The sequence below is a fragment of the Mustela putorius genome, unplaced genomic scaffold (assembly GCF_011764305.1).
Source record: "Mustela putorius furo isolate JIRA1106 unplaced genomic scaffold, ASM1176430v1.1 tig00537227_pilon_pilon_pilon, whole genome shotgun sequence".
NCBI classification, from domain to species: domain Eukaryota; kingdom Metazoa; phylum Chordata; class Mammalia; order Carnivora; family Mustelidae; genus Mustela; species Mustela putorius.
The window spans coordinates 46,923,724-46,942,092 of NW_025422368.1; the positions used below are offsets into that span (position 1 = coordinate 46,923,724).

The 18,369-nt window shown below is 33.6% G+C and overlaps 1 long non-coding RNA gene across 2 annotated transcripts; it reads left to right on the top strand.

The window, feature by feature from the left end:
• Nucleotides 1-957: 957 nt before the first annotated feature.
• On the top strand, nucleotides 958-15,133 carry LOC123389968. 2 transcript variants are annotated; one of them, XR_006604648.1, is made up of 3 exons: nucleotides 958-1,075; nucleotides 1,343-1,549; nucleotides 14,936-15,133. It is a non-coding gene; the product is annotated as an uncharacterized LOC123389968 (long non-coding RNA). The 2 variants fall into 2 exon arrangements; XR_006604647.1 differs by having other exon boundaries at nucleotides 981-1,549.
• The last annotated feature ends 3,236 nt before the right edge of the window (nucleotides 15,134-18,369 follow it).

An 18,369-nucleotide genomic window follows, 5' to 3' on the forward strand; every position in this document is an offset into this window, starting at 1 on the left:
CACAGAATATGATGAATCAGGCAATAAAAGTAAATAAAGAAATGCACTTGAAAAAATAAAATAAAGTTAATTAATAGATACTTAATCAAAATACTTCACTACATAAGAAATAAATTTATTTTATTTTCAGTATCTACTGAAGATTTTAAAAACATGGATAATATATTAGGTCATAAGGAAAATATGATATATATAATGTTAGTATGTTCTAGGTTCTGTTCAAGTAGTATCTCTGTATATTATTCACATTATGTTATATAGGACAAGAAATTTATAAAAGTTTAAAATTTAAAAACTGCCATCAGGATATATTTTATAAAGCAGGTTGAAGAGAAAATAAAATATGTAATAATAGATTAGCTATGAATTCACAAATGGGCTTATATCTTAAAGTTTTAATACTTTATTATTCATAAAAATGCATGATCTAAGCTTTAAGCTCAAGAAGCAGGTAATAAGGATAACTATAAGAAATACATAATACAAATACAAATAATTATTCAGAGAACAAACAATGAATAGGACAAAGGCATAAAGTAAAATGTACTAATGTATGGAAATACGCTTTAAAAGACAAGAAACAGCTAAAATAAATTTGTGAGTGTTGGGTCCGTTATCAAAGGAACGAGACTGAGACAAAGTTACGCAAAGCCTTATTCTATGCCAAGCATTAGAAGTTAGACTGACCGGCCAAGGAAATGAGGCTGAGACAAAGTGAAAGTTATGTAAAGCTTTATTCTATGCCAAGCATTAGAAGTCAGACTGACTGGCCAGGGCCGCCTCTGAAGAGAGCCACGCCCCTTGGTCTTACAGGCTAGTTTTTATTGGGCACAATCGCAGACATATACATATGTGGCTTTGGCTGATTGGATGTCTCCTACCTGTGTGTTTTAGTAACGGTTACCAATGGCCTTGTTTTAGGTGTTGTGTTTTAGTAACAGTTACCTGGAACCGAGAACAGTAACTTTTCTAGACAACAAACTGTCTACCTAGGCAACATGGAGTCACTATGGCTAAGTAGGCCCAGGCAGGCCCTAGGGGGTTAATGTGTTTTAATGTGGAATCGACCCCAACAGTGAGCAAATAGTGACTATATTTCAATAATTATTTTAAAATTTCTACATTTATTATCTTTCTAATTGAGCTGATTTTGAATAAATTCAAGTTATTTTAAATTTCTCTTTATATTACTTCTTTATTGATTTGAAAAATTAAATGTAGTGAAAGCTCTGGAAAATAGAAATAATTAAGATGGACTCTATATTCAATGTAAAGAGATCAGTAATCATGGAGAAAATTTACTTTTTTTTTTTTTTAAAGATTTTATTTATTTATTTGACAGAGAGAAATCACAAGTAGGCAGAGAGGCAGGCAGAGAGAGAGAGGAGGAAGCAGGCTCCCTGCTGAGCAGAGAGCCCGATGCGGGACTCGATCCCAGGACCCTGAGATCATGACCTAAGCCAAAGGCAGCGGCTTAACCACTGAGCCACCCAGGCGCCCAGAGAAAACTTACTTCTACAGAAAACCATGGACCCAGAGAATTCTTTAGGTGAGTTTTTTCACACTTTCAAGCATGATTATTATGCTATGTTTCAGAGAATGAAGAAAATTTAAAAAGACATACAGAGATCACTTTATTTAGCTATATTAATTTTTATACAAAGTTAAAAAAAGACAGAACCAAAAATATCACTGACTAATGTCATTTAATGTAAATGTAGACCTTCTAAATAAACTACTAACAAATTGAAATCAGCATCACATTTAATATATACGTAACTGTCTTATAATTTTTTAAACTTTTCCTGCTTTGTATCCCTTACCACTACTTCTGCTAACAGTATTCTGCTTCTGTTTTATGAAAAATCTTCCTTGTTATGTGGACTTCTTTTGAAGCTGTCAACTAACACTCCCTACTGTTTTGTCAAAAGAGTGAGAAAATTAAGAAATCTGGCTTATCAGATGATTTTATTCTTCCTAGTTATATATTTTGTTTATATGTAACTATCATTGGTATTATGAAATCATTGTATCCTATCATTGAGTCTCTGTTTCATGAAACCAAAGCCAAAAATATAAAACAATTACAATCCATTTCAATCAAATAAAATTAATTTGAATAATTTAATGGTAGTTTACTCATTAGAAATCTATTATCATATCAATAAGGCAAATGAGAAAATATCACCACAGGAGATTCTGAATGTCATTTAATGATCTTCAAAAATATTGAGAAATTTAAGGAAGACTAAATCAGGAGTATTGAATTAAACCTGTATAAAATATGTACTTTAAATCAAGAGCCAACATGAAACTTAATGGCGATGCACAGAAAATCTAACTCATTAAAATCAGGAAGAAAGCAAAAATGTCTATAATTGCTATTATTATTTTATGATTGTAGATGTTCTGGCCAAAGCATGAATAAATGAGACATACAAGAGAGGAAACTCTTAAAAAGGAAAAGCATAAAATGCAGATTTTCAGATGACACAATTGTATGTCTCCGGTGTCCTAGAGAATCAACTCAGAACTATTAGATTTAATAATAAATTTTATTAAATGCTAGATATATAATAAAAAAATACTTGAAATAATATCTCTAATCTCTGCATTGGGGATAGAAGTCTGTGGAAGGCAATAATGTGAATATGTGTGGAAAAGTCTTTGCTTTAATCTTCAAGTGTGAGATACCACCACCCATGTTGAAGGGAATCCACTCCATCACCCCATTATTCCTGAGAATCCCTCAGCAGGGATGTCTTTACATATTCCACAGAACTATCCTTCTAAAGTGTGTACACATAACAATACTGGTCTTTCCATGAATAGTTTTCCAGGCTGCTGCAGCTCTTCTTACTCTATTATGTTTCAAATTATATTAATTCCCCAAATCACTGCTAAAATAAGGCTACCTTGTTAAACAAATTTTATCAAATGTTTGAAGACAACATAAAGGAATTACAGTCCATATAATGAAATCTGAAAACCAGATAATCAGGTTTTATTTCTCCTCTAGTCCACTGGCTAGAAAACTCCCCAGAGCTCTTTTTCCTTTGGATCCAGCTGAGCAGTATTATTTTAAAAAATCTGTTTCTCTAGATCCATAGATTCTAAGAACTCAGCTTCTAGTAGGGTGCTCCTCTTCCCTCCACCTGCATCCCAAAAATGAAAAAAAGAATGAAATGTATGGCTAATAATCTTATTGGAGATGCCCATGCCCCCCCCCCAAATCTAGTTTATTGTTAAACTGAATGCTTAAAATCTCAAACAGAAACATTGGTCTTTTGATACCATCCCATTTTCAGAACTTTCTCTATATTGGCGTATATAAAAAGTCTTGCTAGTATGGTCATTCTAAAGAAGAAAGAAGATGCCTCAAAAACAAAAGCTAGATATACCTTTAAAGTCATGGGGAAAGAAAGTGCAGGCAATCTGAAAATAGCATTTCGTCTTGGATACTGTCCAAAATGTATGCTGGCCTATTGGGCTAATCTCAGAATAGTACCCTTCCCAGTAAAATAAAATAAATTCTAGAATGAAATAAATTAAGTAGTAATTGTATTTCAGCAATAATCAGAAATGCATAATGTATAAAGAAGTCAAATTACAGCAGCCACCTCCAAATAAACTGCCTCCAAATAGCCATAAAAGGAAACGGGTGGGACCATGTGAATAAAATTATAAACCTTTATAGCAAAATGTAAGAAGAAGTTGAATAATTTAAGATATGACTCATATGACTCATATTTCTATATTTTCTTGTCAGATTTAAGTTATAAGATAATTTCAATAAAAATCTCACCCATACTGACATGAGCAAAAAAAAAAAATTACTTGAAGAATAAAATTCTATAATTTATTTAATAAGCTTCTAGAGACTTTCAAACACCAGGATATTAGAGTTTAATAAAAATTAGAGTTTTGTACTAAAAGTACATCTGTGTTTACAACAGAGAAAGAGTTATATACAAAATAATGGTTCAAAAATAATAAAACTGAATTAAATTAAAAATGTTAGAAGCATCGGGGTGCCTGGGTGGCTCAGTGGTTATAAAGCCTCTGCCTTAGGCTCAGGTCATGATCCTAGGGTCCTGGAATTGAGCCCTGCATTGGGCTCTCTGCTCAGCAGGGAGCAAGCTTCTCTTCCTCTCTCTGCCTACTTGTGATCTCTGTCTGTCAAATAAATAAAATCTTTTAAAAAAATGTTAGAAGCATCTTATTATGGAAATTAAAGTATCATTAAAATTATATCCTGAAAAATGCTTAAATATAATATTAAATTTGAAAAATTTTAAATTCATTACAAAATTGTGGTTTTTATATTTTAATAATATAAAAAAACCACATTTAATGAGCTGCAATTGAAACAGAGCCATAAATACAGAGAACAAACTGATGGTTGCTAGAGGGGAAGGTGTTGGAAGGATGGGCAGAATGAGTGAAGGGGAGTGAGAGATACAGGCTTCCAGGTAGAGAATGAGTAAGTCATGGGAATGAAAGGCACAGCATAGGGAATATAGTCAATAATATTGTAATAGTGCTGTATGGTAACAACTGGTAGCAAGACTTCTCCTGAGCATAGCATAATGTAGAGTTGTGGAATCACTATGTTGTACACCTGAAACTGATGTAACATTGTTTGCCAACTATACTTCAATTAAAACAAAAATGGTTGGTAGATAGTAGGAGCCAGATTTCTCAGTGTCAGATTGGAAATTTAATGATACAAAAGGGAAGGAGGCTGAAATGATTTATTTGACAATGGGTTAGAATTGGAGATACTTAAATTTTAAAATTGTCAACTATCACCTTATGTATAGCTTTAATCACATCTCAGATTAAAACTGAAATGCATAAATAAACAATAAAAAATAAAATTTAATAAATGAGCTGTAATTAATACACATCAGTTAACAATGGATGCCTTTCTTTCTTTGTCTTTTTTTTCTCCTTTCCCCTGTTCATTTTCTTTGTCCTATCTTCTCCTTCTTTATCCTTTATTTCCTAAGTTTTCTACAGTTAGCACAAATTTATTTTGTATTTAGAAAACGTGAAACAAAAACAAGGGTGTTGCACAAAGAGAGCATAAGGGAAATTACAAGATAGGGAGACACATAAGACTTATTAGCTTGGTGACAATGTATTACTCATTCCTTCCTAAACAGCTTTCTTCCCCTCATGTCCCGCCCCCCCAATTTTCTGCAACACATCTATGTTTTTGTTCCCTTCTTACCACACTGATTGTGCCAACTCAATCTCCTGTGCTGTCTGTCTTTCATCTTCTCAACCTCTAAACTGTTGTAAATCAAAGATCAGCCTTAGCAATTCCTCTCTACTTTACCCGTACTCACTCCATGGGACATTGTAACCTACTCAGTGGTTTAAACAATAAGCCTCTATTATTACATGTAAGTCCTTTGTCTCATCTAGGTATTTCTTCTGATTTAGGTGGTTCTGTGGATCAAGACTGAACTTGGCTGACCTCAGCTGGGCTCACATATTTATCTGTGGTTAAATTATATATTGGTTGGCGCTGGGTGGTCTAGGATGGCCTCACTCACAGGTCTAGGGCTGGGTGCACTGTCGGCTGGGATAATGGAGATGACGGGGGCCAAGTGTTTCTCATCATCTAGTAAGTTTATTTATGTGGTGATGTCAGGGTATAGAGGGAACAGAAACATGCCAAGTCTTTTGAGACCTGGATATGGTATTGGCCAACTGTCACTTTCAGAACATTCTATCTGACAACACAAATGTCAAGGTGGAAAAATGATATTTATTTACATTTTGATGAAAGGAGCAACAAAATCACACAGTGAAAGCGTGGAGCCAAAGAGGGTAAAGATTTGCAACCATTTAGCAGTCAGTCTATCACAGACCATGTATTTCAACTAAGATTTATAGTATGAATGGCTGTGGAAAGTGATTCCATCCTTTAATATGCAGGGGGTGACAAAATAAGAATTAAGCCTTGAAATTAACATGTGAACTATGAAAAGTGAATTGAAAGTGGGGGATAAACTGAAGGTGAAAAATGCAGTAGTGAATATTATTCAAATATACATTAACATGGTAATGAGAGCTAAAATTCAGTTTGTTTTTAACAGGAATAGAAAAACTGAATTGTAAAGGTAGAACTGATGAAAGTATGGAACATCCAAATAACAAGAGGAAATAAAACCATTTCTAAATTCTTGCATCCTGATGTTAGGTAAATTTTCCAAATATGAAAGTGAAAAAGAAAGGATATAGTTTCAAATAAAATACAACGAGACTTGATTTGATCATGTGGCATTTGATTTTTTTTTTCTTCAGTGTTTAAAAAAAAAGTGGAATTCCTACTGGAAATCACCGTAATCAGTTAGCAACATTAACACAAGAGATCCTTTATAGTAGTACAGTCCTTCCACAGACTTATATTAACTCCCATTCCCTTCCCTCTGGTGTTTTTTCTCTGCATGGGGAAATTCATACTTTCTCCTGTTAGCTTTTCAGTAATATTTTTCAAGATATGCTCTGGAAGACTTTCAAAATTAGATTAACCTCTGGAGAGAAATTATAAATCTATGAATTCATAGATTGAAAAAGAGCTAAAATATTCTCAAAATCTATAGATATTTTCTTCTTAAAGAATTCTCCCATTTCCTTCAATTTATCAATAGTTACTAATAGATTATTGCAACTGGTTGTTTTTCAATCTGTACTCCTTCAGCAAGCACTGTATCTTATTTTTTATATTTATTGATGTCACAGCTAAGAGGACAAAAAAGTGTACTTCCCTTGGGTTAGCTCAGGTTCTTAACATAATTAATGTATTATTTTCTTAAAAAGCTCTGAAGTCAGTATTCAGTCTCTAAATTACTGTTTAGTAATCAACATTTATTAAGAGCTTTCATTACAAGGATATTATTGGTTGAATTGTGAAAGCCCAAATTCATATTTTGCAGTTCCAATCCCCAGTGCTTGAGAAAGTGACCTTATCTAGAAGTAGAGTTATTGCAGATGTAATTAGTTAAGATAAAGTCATTAGAATGGGCCCTAATCCAACATAAGTGTGGTTTTAATAAAAAGAAAATTTGGATTCCAGAGATATATACATAGAGAGAACACCATATGAAGGTAAAGGCAGAGGTCTGTAAGCTAATGAACAACAAAGACTGCCAGCAAATCACCAGAATTTAGAGTCTTGGACCTAGTCTTCCTCATCATCCTGAGAAGAGATTCTCCTTAAGAATGCAACACAGAAACACAACCTAGATTCCAGCTTGCTGTCCCAAAGAATTCAGACTCAAGACTGAAATATCAACTCACCAGTCTCCAGACTGCTAGCCTACCTCATGAATTTCATATGTGCCAGCCCTGACAATTGTGTGAGCTAATTCAAATATCTCTTCTCTCAATAGATAGATAGCTAGATGATAGATAGATAGAGATAGAAAGATAGTTGAACTAGACACTGACATGTCTAGATAGATATCAACATATCTATCTCTATCATCTATCTATCCTCTATCTATCTTTAGAGAGATCATATTCATTTTATTTTTCTGGACAACCCAGAGTAATACAAAGGAATTATTCAATAGCCTAATGAGAAAGTTATAATTGCTCTCATTTTAGTAACCTTGGTAACTTGCCCAAGTTTACACAGCTTATAGATGACAAGAAAGATTCATACCCAAGTCTCTGACTCCATTGTCCATTATTTAAGGCACAGTGATATTCAGTTATATATTAATTCAAGTTGTTCTCTATTTTTTGTGAAACTTGAGGGTGGATATTTCCCTGTTATTCTTTCAGTATATCGAGTACAACTGTAATTGCACTTTTTACAACACATACTTACAACTTCTGTAACATAGGTGTGGAGATGTAGTGCCTTGAAAGGTATTTCAGTCAAACTGCAAAGATCATTAAAGCTAGTCCTACTGTGAACTCCTACCTGATTGCCACACAGGCAAGGAAATGCTCCTTTAGAATGTAGGAATTAATCACAACCTTACTTCAGAAAATCTTTAGATGAGTCACATCAATCTCAAGGTGAGTCTTCACAAACTTAGCCTCTCTGTTTCCTGTATTCAATCTGGAAATCTTTCTTTCATATATCTAAAATATACACATGTGTTTTCAACAGCCTTTGCTAAAACTGAAGTTACTTCTGTGATACTGTGATTTATAAGAAATATATATATATATATATATATATTTGGCCATTCAGATGACCAAAATATATTTCTCATATATATTTGGTTTTCATCCCCAATTCCTGGCTCGTGCTTCTAAATATCTTGGAATTTACTGAACAATAAGATCAATCAGGACATTTTTGTTATAATATTTGGTCTCTTATCTTTAGTTTCTGAAAAGACACTCAGAGCCATAAAGGTGAAATAGGTGTCTTGTTATTCCTAACAAGTTCCTTTCCCCTAAAACTTTATATTAATTTATTTAGGTTAATGCAGGGGGTGCTGCCAGAGGAAACGACCCTGGAATAGAAGGTTGGAAGTTTGCAAAGTCCCACCTCTGAGGGGAAGGGGGCTAATGCTAATTAATCACATCAGTCACAAATTACCAATGACTTACCAATGATTACCAATGATCTAGGAGAGCCTTCAGGTTGGGGAATCAGCCAGATCCTAAGTTCCATGAGGACAGAAGCTCCTTTTTTTGGAACCCTAGCCTTTGGATAGAGAGTCCTAGTAAAAATTTGGCAATGATAACACACATATAGCAGGGGAAAAAGCTGAATTTATACCACTCATGTGATTTAGCCACCCCAAGCCTTGACCAACTAAAAGCTGTCCCTGCATCAATGCGCTGTGTAAAGCCATCATGGGGATAGCTGCAAAATAACATGAAAGGGTAACCTTGGACATCCATGGTCAATGCATGTAGAAATGCTTAAGAGGCAGGTCTTCTGAGGAAGAAATCATGAAAATTATAAATTGTAAGATAACATTACTAACATGAGAGTGAACCACACTGGAGCATTCATAAGGAACAGGCTGGTGCTAATGAAGCGATTCGCAAGAGAGTTTAAAATGCATGTTTGAAATACTCAAAGATAAAAAGGAAGAACTAATCCCTAACACAAGAAAAGGGCAGTTTGAAAATGGCTGCTTTGCAAGTAACAACAACAAAACAGATTTTAGAATCTGAGTAAGTATTATTTAAAATAAAATAATTACAATAAAAAATGATTGGATCCTGATGATAATTTTGAGATTTCTCTCTGGTAATAATTGATTAAAAAAAAAAAAAAAAGCGCTCCAGAATTTGGAATATGTGGTTGTGTGTGTGTGTGTGTGTGTGCACGCGCGCACGTGCATACGCATGTGCTTATGTGCACACGGCCCCATATGCCTATGTATAAATGGAAAATAAACTTTTACTGGCATAGTTTAGTTAAATAATGGTAATCACTTAGTTGAAATATCCATTAGTTGCCATATCCCTTCCTAAAAATGAGGAAAAACATAATTCTGGATTCAGAAACTGTATTGGATGTAAATTCTGGTTATAAAATTTACTTTTGAGCATCAAAACAGAATCTAAAGAAAATCACAAATTTTGACTTACAGCTTTTTATTTCTTAGGTTATGCTTTCTATAAAGAGATACTTTCTGAGGATGCTTGCCAAAACATCATTCACTACTTGGAAGTAGTATCATGTTCTTTTTATAAATGAAATATATGTTTTCAACCTTAGGCCTATTAGATAAATATCAAGGCCCAGCCTGGCCATACTCCTCCCTCCTGTGGATCTTTGTAGCCTGGCTGATAATCACCTTGTGGTGATTTAGAGCAAACTGCTCAGCCTACCAAATATACATCTTACTTCTTATGTATCTTATGTATCTATCTAGAATAAAGCCTTAAGTTATATTTTTCATATTTAATATATGTGTTTCTTATTTAAAATATTTATTGAACATTTAAATATGTTATTATACATGGAAATAAAGAGAAGTCACAGTACCTCTGCTTGATAACTTCTACTGAAATATATTCTTTTAGCATCTAAGAAGAGCATTTGATTACAAAAATGCAGCAACTATTAAATGATTTTTTCCCCTAGATTTATTTTCTGCCTCGTCTGACTGATCATATTTCCTTCAGTGATTTTAATTAGGCTTTCCCAAGGTATGTGGCTATGGAATGCTTTGTATAAAATAAAAGAAGTAACATCTATAGAATAGGTTAGCAGAAATGACTTAGACTGCATTGCTGATTCTTTAAGGCTCTAAGGATCACTTCAAGGGAGAATTGCTAATTAACCATATTAGTAGTCCCCTAGTAGAGTGACAGATTGGGTACCCGAGGGCTAAATCAGTGGATGAGAATATAATCACATGATTTTAAATTCTATATAGGACATTTTCTGATACTTAAATGATCTTTGTTGCTTTGGCTCGAAGCTATTTAGATGTATGATGAAGACTATCTTCAAAGAAATAAAAATTAAAATTGGAATCTTTACCATGCCTTAGACTGTCATTGCTATCTATACTTTCTTACTTCTTTCCATTTATATCCCCTCCTCCACATAATGGCTTTATTTTAATTCTTAAGTCTACAAATTTCTACCAAGGAAGCTTGCTAAACAAAAATGAATGCATTAGATCTCCATGCTTCCTCTCTATTAATTTGTTCATTTAATGAGGACTTTAATGACAATATGAAAAATCAAGAACACTTTTTAGTTCTATTTCCAGCTTTTAAGTTTCATATTTTCAAATAAAACTTAAGAATGCTATTTCTTTAAATACCAGCCATTTCTTGAACATTTAGGTAGAATATAAACTTAATGCCCAACAGCCCAACAGAACTTCTTAGGAGATTGATCTCTCTCTCTTTTTTTCAATAATTTATTGAATTCTATCCTTAAACTACTGAGGCTAAGTCCATATAGGAATTTTAGAACATGCTGGTGGAACAAGAAAGGCAGCTGATGATTCCATTGTTACTGCGATATAAAGTCACCAACCAGATATCTCCTTTTTAAACTCAATTTGTTTTGGGGTTCTCTATATGAGAAATAAACAAGTATATGTACCATATATCACATATAAATATATAGTGTGTTAATATATTGTACTCTATTTACATATAACTATATAATATATAAGTAACATATTATGTATGAGTTTTCTTGGAAATATATATATATGAACCCACAATATAAAATACATTGTATTCTATAGATGCTATGATGCCACTTATATTTTTACCTTCATGTTTTATATTTTATCAAGTGTATTTAATATTTTTAAAGCAATTCTCCTTCTTGTTAAGATATCCAGCATTTCAAGTTAAAGACGTAACTGAATATATCATTTCTGTCATGCACATTTTTGTGGAAAGGGTCAAAATCATCAATGTGTTTCTTTGTCTTTGTCCTCTCTTTGCTCACTGGAGTTCTAACCTAGTCTGGTTCTCCAGACTTGCATGGTGAGGATTGTGGAAAGGCAAAAGAGTAGAAAGGACAAATGTGATTCATTCAGAAAATGGCCAGAGAAAAGTATGGACTGTTTTCCATTGTAGCACAGCAGAAGGCAGAGCAGTAAATTAGAGGGAGGGACTGGAAAGAGATGGGAAACTGAATTCAGATGAAGTAGCATGGTGAGAGCCTCTCAGTAACTTTCAAAGTAGAGATAATGGAAAAAGACCAATATTTTTAATAAGAATTTCTTTTGACAATATACTTGGATGTCCTCTAACCTTATTGAGATGTGATTGCAACGACTGGCATTTATTCAGCTGTAAGTTTGAATCACATGACTCTTGCTTTGATATAGTGACAAATATAATTCAAGTATAGGGGCTATATTTTAATGGCACCACCACCCCCAGCACACACTCACACACACACACTTTCCCAAGACCAGTAAGCAGGCCTTATGAGGTAGGACAATACACATTAAAATGCAATATTAAAGACCACATTGCAATAACTCTTTGCAAAAGAAAAACATGATAGTTCTATAAATATTTTTATTAATTGGTATTTTTCTTTAAGTTTTAGTAAGTGGTATTACTTATGTTTTAGCATTTTCTGGTTCTTCTAAAATAATTCTCAAGACATATGAGAATATGTCCCAGGAGGGGATTAATAAGAACCTATAGCAAAATGTTGGATGTAGAGATGGATTTAAAGCAATTCAGAATATACTGGGTGATTCTTAAATCCCCTTACCTTGCAAATTGTACAGTCCAAGTACACTGGTTTTCTTTAGGTTTGTTGGGGGTCAAAAAAGAACCTAAAAATTTCCTTTATTACTTATTGAGTAATTTGATGGGAAAGAAGCAGGGAGAATTGTTGGTCTTTGTGTGGCAAGGACCACCAAACCAGGCATGTTAATTTTGCTCATGAAACCACCAGGAAGCTCATTTCTGATGAAATGAAACTTGCTTTTTGGGTCTAAGTAAATAGTTTCTTCAAATCATTAAAGACCAAAATGTCTGAGTCAGTTTTAATTTATTTCAGACTTCAGATTTAAAATGTTACTGCAGAGGTGACTGCATTTTTATTTAAATGATAATAAGGGCAGATTTAATTACCAAAAAAAATTACTTTATATGATTATTGATGTCCAATGCATTGAAAACTCAATTTTCATGTAATAATTGATAGGATAATATTTAATGTATTTTGAATTGTCAACTAAATTCTCTTGAACTTGGAGACATTACTTGTTCACCCCTTTTGGTGAAAGAAATCCAACAGTCTGCGTTAGTCTGATGATTGTGTGGGGAGAATTACCACCAAAGTTCAAACTGTTCAAACTACTTCTTAACAGCATTCAGGGTGATTGTTGCTCACATGGTATTGAGATAGATCCTAGTCCTGTAAAGAGTGTTCAAAGCTGATGCCTTGCGCTGGAAAGTGGCTCCTGACATATAAATCGTAGATACCATAAAAATCACTTGACAGGAGAGGTGAAATTGATAAGCTATTACTAATAAGAGAATGACTGACAGCAAGGCAATGCAAAACATCTTTGACTGAGGAAAATGTGGCCCATAGGGGACTGCTTTTTCAATCCCCGAGAAATGGTTTCCACTAGAGTAAATAGGAAAATACTCTTTGCCTAGGGATTTCTCCTACAATGACTGATTATGAGAAAAGGGACGGAAAAGGTAGAACTCCATATATTGAAGGATAAAAGTGACCTGAATTTTGTCTCCTATAAGATAGTGATTCTCAGACTTATGCATACATCACACTGTTTAGTGGTGCTTATGAAAAGTGGAGATTCCTCATCCTCACTACAGACCTGGAGAGTTATAAACTCAAGGGTAGAGCCTTGGACTCAGGATTTTTAAAAAAGTTCCACAGATGATTGTGATAACCAGGTGTGAGAACCACACTAAGAAATATTTTAAATATTTAGCTTACACCCAACAAAAGGTCTATGTTTATCACCTTCATTTCTTCTATAACATGGATTTTATATTAATATAAATTCATATTATAATAATTTGTTTTTTATATTATCATGAAACTTGCTTTCTAATCTCTAGGACAGACTGAGCGATATCATTTCCCTTTTCTAGTAATTTCAAATATCATATATTATCTAAAGAACAAGATGCAACCTCCTCTGACCAATTTGGATATTTAATACTTTTTCTCCATTTTTCTTTTAAATACATATTAATTGTACCAGATTCCCAGCATCCCATGATCATATCAAGCAGTCTCAAATAATGAGGTTGGAATGGCAACAATATTCATTTCATTATTTTTGTCAATGATTACATCTTAGAACTAGAAGATACGTGAAATTATCTGGAAATTTAAACTAGAAACACACACAAGCATGCACATGCACATCAAAGAGTTAAAAATGAATACTTGGAGGGTGCCTGGGTGGCTCAGTGGGTTGGGGCCTCTGCCTTTGGCTTGGGTCATGATCCGAGGTCCTGGGATCAGGCCCTACATCAGGCTCTCTGCTCGGCGGGAAGCCTGCTTCCCTTCCTCTCTCTCTGCCTGCCTTTCTGCCTACTTGTGATCTATGTCTTTCAAATAAATAAATAAAATCTTAAAAAAATAAATTCTATAAAAGTGAATACTTGGGACAGTATATTAAAATAGTTAGGATTAATAGAAATGATAATAAAATTAAGAAGGGATAATAGGCTGAAATGATTTGAAAGAAATAGAGGAGATAGAGACCAGATGAGGAAACAATGCAAGTTTAATGAAGAATGGAAACTGAAAATATGGGTGGGTAAAAATAGCACAGAAAGATGTTATTAATTTTGTTATGGAAATTTTTTGGATTTGTCCACAACAAGCTTAAATTGGTGAATTTCTGCTGTGGTGGAAATGAAGATTATTGGCATTGAAATGAAATAGCATCTTGAGATAAGAATGTGGAATTATTCATATAACATCTTACAATGATAACAAGAGTTTGGGTAAAGATTAAAACAGTGGACAGGGGATCAAAATACTCTTTGAAGAAAATATGTAGAAGATTGAAGTATGACTGATGAAAATGCAAGAGGAGATATAAAATGATAAGATGTGCACTTTAAATAAGGAGCAGTTTTTGAATGCGGTAGAATGACTCTGAAATGGAAAGAGGTAATAAAGATAATTCCACCATGTTGTCTTGATCCTAACATGGTATGTGTAGAAAAGGCAATTCCTCATAATTAATAAGTTTTGACATGTCAACAAATACAAATTAATAGTCTATTATATGTTTAAAACTATGCCACTATAATGATGTAGAGAACGCATTTTTAAGTCCAGTTCAGTTACACTGGAGATGATTTTATTCCCAAGGCTAGAAATTGGAAACAAAAGCTATAAATTTATAACTCACATATGTTATTATTTAAACAAAATATTACATAGTCTTAAGTCAATGTTGGTGGTTAAGTTAGTATTTATCCTGATAGAAATTGAAATATCTTACAGATTCTACAGCCATACAACCCTGAATGCATCCAGTCTCGTCTGAAACATCTTGCAGAAGGACATGAAGAAAGCATAGAGGAAGAGGATGAATTGATTCTGAACTTGACTAATTTACTCTATTAGAAAGAAGCTAAAGAAGAAATTTATTGTTTTTACTTGTTTGGACTTATGGAGAGTAAAAAAATAACTCTGAATGTATTTATTGAATTTCCTTTATGCTGCTTATAACTTGTTTTAATACACATGTAACTGTTTGAAAAAAGAATTTGTAGGTACTATTGGGCCAGAAAGTTTCAAAATGTAATTAATGGTACCTTTGAAAGTGATTCACATCAGGCTTGGTTCACCTCTTTCATTAATTACTTCATTCAACATTTAAACAGCCCTGTTATTATTAAAGTTTAGTGGTAGAAACCAATTACAAAATCACACAAACAAATGTAGAATAGCAATTGTGTCAAGCTAGCCCTGAAGAAGTCATGCTTGAGCTGACATTCTAAAGGATGAGAAGGAACTAAGAAAGAAAGAAGAGATATAACAAGGTGTTAAGTTCCTTTGGTGTAAAGAATTATTGGCAAGTTCACATCATTTTGGCCAGGTTCAAGATACTACTTTATATTTGGAAAAATAAGAAACCACAAATACCAGTTATCAATTGAGTCCATAATTCTGCATAACAAACAAGAACACAAATCCCAGCAGCATATAACGGTAAGACTATTTAGCTCATAAAGCTAAGTTTTTGTGGGGGATGGGTATGAGAGGGATAGTTCAAAGCTGCTGCCATGTTTTTAATTCTTTTTTGGGCCATGGACTTGCTTGGATGGGTTCTTTTACTAATGGCAGAGGTAAGAGAAGTCAAGTAGAAAACTGCAAGTCTTCTGAGACCGAGGCTTGGAACTGAATCACTTTTACTTCTGGGTTCACCAATTGGCCAACACAAGTCATATGGCTGGAAACAAAGTTAAGGTGTAGAGAAATATACTTCACTCCTCTATTGGGCAAGGAAAATCAGTGAAAAATCCCAAATATTTATCTAATTATCACACTATGGGAAAGGTTAAATATACATATATGTGTGGATGTGTGTGTGTGTGTATGAGAGAAAATAGGGAAAGGGGAAAGAGAGAAAATAAACATGATAACATTACCTTTATAAAAATGTTTGATTTAATATAGAAAAATAAGTCTTATCTACTTACCTACCTAACCTCTATCTAGCTTTCTTGCTAGCTATCAAGGGGCCTCCCATTGTACTCCTTGTAAGAAATAATGGTTCTTTGGACTTGGATGAGAGAGGTAGTGAAAAAGAAAAGTGAATCTATCTTTGGAAGATATTTAAGAAATACAATCAATAAGACAATGATACCTTGATTACAGAAATAGAATCAGGGTAATTTAGTTTTGATGAAGATAGTGGTAAATATTGTGGATTGAAAAATTACATATGATGATTCCATTCATTGGAAAGGAAGCAACAGAAAAGGGCCAGATTTAAAGATCTGGATCATGGTAAAAAGTTCTGCTCTGGTAATATATAATTGAAGTTTCTTTTGGCACATCCAAAAAAGAGATATTAATTAGAAGACTGGATATTAAGATTTGAATCTTAAAAGAAGATCTCTACTGGAAATTAAAAAAAAAAATTGAGTAGACGAAATTACCTAGGAAGAACACTGAGGAATATTAATGAGCCTGGTATTCATGAAAAGTCAAGGTTGAGGAATGTCAGTTTGCAGAGAAGTCAAAAGAAGAAGGTAAAAAGAATATTAAGGAGTGGTAGTATTATTGGAACCAAGTAAAGATTATGCTTCAAGAAAGAAACAAATAAAGGAAAGTCAAGTGTTCCTCACAGGCCAAATAAAATGAAAATGTAAAGGTTTCTATTCAATATACTGATTTGCTGACATAAGGTTGAGTAAAGAAAAATGTGATTAGGCATAAAATTCAGGTATTGGTCACAGAGCTAGAACAAACAATCCCAAAATTTGTATGAAATTACAAAGGACGCTGAATAGCCAAAATAATCTTGAAAAAGAAAAACAAAGCTGAAGGTTTCACAATTCTGGACTTCAAGATATATTAAAAAGCTACAGTCATTAAGATAGTATGGTACTGGCAAAAGAACAGACATATAGATGAATAGAACAGAATATAAAACTTGGAAATAGACCCACAACTATATGGTCAACTAATATTCAACAAAACAGGAAAGAAGATGCAATGGAAAAAAGTCTCTTCAACAAATGGTGTTGGAAAAACTGGACAGAAACAAGAAAAAAAAAAGAAATGGGACTATTTTCTTACACCATACACAAAAATAAATTTGTAATAGATGAAAGAACTAAATGTGAGACAAGAAACCATCAAAATCCTAGAGGAGAATGCAGGCAGCAACCACTTTGACATCAGTTGTACTATACATGTCACCAGAGGCAAGGGAAACAAAAGTAAAAATGAACTGCTGGGACTTCATCATGATAAAAAGTTTCCACACAGTGAAGGAAACAATTGACAAAACTAAAAGGCATCCTAATGAATAGGAGAAGATATTTGGAAATGACATATCATATAAAGGGTTAGTATCAAAAATCTATGAGGAATTTATCAAACTCAATACCCCCCAAAATAAATAATCCAATTAAGAAATGGGTAAAAGACATGAACAGACATTTCTCCAAAGAGGACATCGCGATGGCTAATAAACACATAAAAAGATGCTCAATTCACTCATCATTTAGGGAAATGCAAATCAAAACCATGAGGAGATACCACCTCACAAAAGTCAGAATTGTTAAAATCAACAACATGGGAAACAGAGATCCAATGCAAGGATGTGGAGAATGGGGAACCCTCTTACACTGTTGGTGAGAATGCAAATTGGTGCAGTCACTCTGGAAAACAGTATGGAGGTTCCTCAAAAAGTTAAAAATAGAACTACCCTATGACCCAGACATTGTATTACCAGACATTTACCTAAAGGATACAAAAATACATATTTGAGCTCATAGTAACATTATAAACAACAGTCAAACTATGAAAAGATCCCAAGTGTTCATTGACTGATGAACATATAAAGAAGATGTGGTATATACATATAAAATGGAATATTATTCAGCCATCAAAAAGAATGAAAGCTTGCCATTTGTAACATTGTGGATAAAATTGGAGGATATTACACTAGGCAAAATAAGTCAGAAAGATAATGACAAGTACCATATGATTTCACTCCTATGTGGAATTTAAGGGGAAAAAAACATATGAACATAGGGGAAGGGGGAAAAAAAAAGAGGGAGGCAAACTGTAAGAGACACTTAACTATAGAGAACAAACTGGGGTTGCTGGAGGTGAGATGGGCAGAAGGGGATGGGCTACGTGGATGATAGATACTAAGGAGGGCACTTATTGTGATGAGCACTGGATATTATATGTAA